The following is a 3,212-nucleotide window of genomic DNA, read 5'->3' on the forward strand; positions in this document are numbered from 1 at the left end:
TGTGCTGAGCCTGAGGAGGGGGTCTGTGTGGAGAATCCAGCTGCAGGCACCGCTGTCCAGAGGCCCCCTAGGCCTACCCCCGTGCACCTGCTGCTGCGGAGAGCATGCCCCTTCCTCTCTGCCTGAGGGCTCTCTCCTGCACCAGGTGCCTCCTCTCCTGCCAGCCATTGCCATCCTGCAGCCTGGGAGGGTGGCTACCCCGAGTTCCTCTAGCTGCTGGGGAGTACCTGCCCCCTCCTCTCTGACTGACTGTTCTCTCTTGCCTCAGGTGCACCTCTTCTACTGTCAGTCACTGTCAGCCTGCAGCCTTGGAGGGTGGCTACCCTGACAACCTCCAGCCCTGGGGACAGAGCTGGTGTGGGTGAGATGTGGTCTCCCAGCAGGCCTGAGCACCAGGTCCCCACAGTGCTCCCTCTCCTCCTGCAGGCTCATTGTGCCACATCCTCCCTCAGTCTCCCTGGGCCCAAGTCTTCCTCTGTTCGCAGACCATCCTTGACCCGGACTCCACACGCTGGGACTGGGAGCAGGTCGTCTGGACCATCTGGACTCTCGCTTCCATGCCTGTGACATGGGCACAGTCCGGCCTCACAGACTGCTCAGAGGAGACCCAGGGCAGGAAGAGGCAGGCCACTGCAAGGGAGATGGCTAGTGACCCCAGAAGGAGCACACAGTCCTTGCAAAAAGCACCGGGCTCACAGCACCCAGCGTAGGATGTGGGTTTTAGGCCAGGGAGCACAGGCAGTCTTGGAGGGGATGGCCCTGGCGGGGAGGTCATGGAAGGGTCCCAGAAGAGGCAGGAGACAAGGAAGATGACAGAACAGAGCTTCCCAAGGAGGTTGATGGAAGGATCAGGGAATCACAGAGACCCTTAGGAAAACTCAGAGGCCCTGGAGCTATTGGTTGAAATGCTGTCATTTGGTCTGAAAATTTGGGTCACAACACCCCAGTCAACACTGGATGATTTACTCTTTGTTGGTTTTAGGAATCAGTAGGTACCTGCCAGTAGAACTCACATTGTATGAAGTCTAGGATATACTTACTTTTCAGGACTAGATTTTTCTAGAGGAAGTGCTAAGCATGGGTCTTCCATTCTTTGTGTTGTGCAACTGGCCTCTGTTTTCAGGAGCCGATTCCTGGTGCTCATCACCACTGCTAAAATTGAAGACTTCCCCTGTCACCTCCCACAGAGGACATGACCATGTGGGTTGGGGGATGCTCACTGATGAAGCCCCAGTGCTCAGTACACAGCAGGGACCATAGATCCTCTGCTGAATGAGGGAGGGTTGTAGGGAGGAAGGGAGGGGGAGGGACGGTTGGTGGTGGGGAATGAATGAGGTAGAGAATGAATGAGGGAGGGAGTAAATACACAGAAGCTGGGTCCATAAATCAGGAGTCCTTATTTGGGGTGAGGTCCGAGGGCCTCACAGCCCGCCCGGGCCCTGTATGTTGGCTCAGGGCACGTCCTCCCTGTGCTGACCTTCCTTTTCCTTGGACCCGCTGTCATCCTGGATCCTCTCCCCTCCTCCTCAAACAATTCTCAATGTTCCCAGGGGCAGGGTGGCAGGAGGGGTGGGTCTCAGGAGGGGCTTCCCAGATCCTGGGCCCAGGAGACACTGGGACAGTAGCTGCAGGGCATTCTATCATGAGGACTGGGACCATGGATCCCATCCATCCCCTTGGGCGTTAGTGTTGTTCCATTCCCTGCTCTCTCCACCACCACTGTGATGAGCACTCTTGACAATACAAGTTTGAAAAACCGAGCCAGAGTTTCTGGGGCTGAGTCCGAGGCTGAGGATGGGTGCTCCTCTGGCCTGGGATGGGTGCTGCTCACTGTTCTCCCAGACAGGGGTGACTGTCACCGTTCATTCCAGGGGACCTCTACTTTCTCACGTTCTCCCCAGGGCTGCTGGTCCCCAGACCAGACACCTGCCAGTCTGAGGGTGACGAGCGCTCCCTCCAAAGTGTTTCCTTTGCCAGACTCCTTCCCCAGGAGCTCCCGCTTCTCTGACACATATTCCCTGCGTGCCTATCCTTCCGCCTTGGACTTGCATGTTTTTCTCTCCATCCCTGTGGAACCCAGTGACTGGGAGCGTGGTTTGGACCAGAGTCAGCTGAAATATTTTTCTGGCCTTGGGTTGTGAGCAATGCTTTTGCCCTTTGTGGTGTGTCTTCCAGCTTTCTGCATTTCCATGGTTTCTGTGTGGGTCTCAGGAGGAACCAACCCTGTCCTGTCTGGGGTCAGGCTGTGGTGTCCCAGCAGGACCAGGGATCTCGGCCCGAAATTGTGCCCATAATTCCTAAAGTGTCCTCTTTGATTACATCTGATGTGTAATCCATCGTGGATTTCGATATCAAATAATGGAAATTTTATAACAAATGAACACAGAAGTAAAGGAGTCCCCTTAGAAAATAGGGGGAGAGACACAAAGGCCCCTATTGTGTGATTCCAATTACAGAAACATCAGGAATAGGTAAAGGACAGATAGAGAAAGCAGCTTAGGGGTTGCTGGGGTCTGGGCTGGGGAGAAACGGGCAGGGAGGGCTTCTGGTTCGGGGACTCCTTTGGGGAATGAGATATTCTGCAGCAATGTTCTGGGGTGTGGTGGCACAGCGTTGGACATGTACTTAATGCTCATGATGTTCTCAATTGAAAACAAGTAATTTTATTTAAAACAAATAATAAACAGTATATAGGACATGAAGGCATAAAATAACAGTTAATATGTACCAGATAAATAGAACACAGTGGGAGGGTCTGAAACAATCCGGTGGGGTCTCGGGTTCCGGCGATGGAACTAAGGGTAATTGTACAAGGAGCTCTCCCTGCAGGGCTGTGGGCTCTGGATGTGGCTGTGGGAGCCCTGCAGGAGCAGGAGTAGAGGCAGGGCTCAGGATAGGGGCAGGGACAGGGGCAGGGAGAGAGGTAAGAGCAGGGGCAGGGGGAAGGGGAGGGACAAGGTAAGCAGTAGTGGCAGGTGCAGGATCCAGGGCAGGAGCATGGACAGGATCAGGGGCAGGGGCAGGAACGGGACCCTTGGCAGGGGCAGGGGAAGGGGCAGGGGCAAAGGCAGGCATAAGGGAAGGGGCAGGACCCGGGTCAGGATCTGGGTCCGAGGTAGGGGGAGGGGCTATGGTGGGGGAAGGGGGAGTGGCAGGAACTGTAGCAGGGGCAGGGGCAGGGGCTGGCACAGGATCAGGTGCCAGTTCTTCCT

This window comes from Callorhinus ursinus, unplaced genomic scaffold (assembly GCF_003265705.2).
Source record: "Callorhinus ursinus isolate GAN/ISIS: 27379988/994484 unplaced genomic scaffold, GSC_fseal_2.0 scaffold1146, whole genome shotgun sequence".
NCBI classification, from domain to species: Eukaryota; Metazoa; Chordata; class Mammalia; order Carnivora; family Otariidae; genus Callorhinus; species Callorhinus ursinus.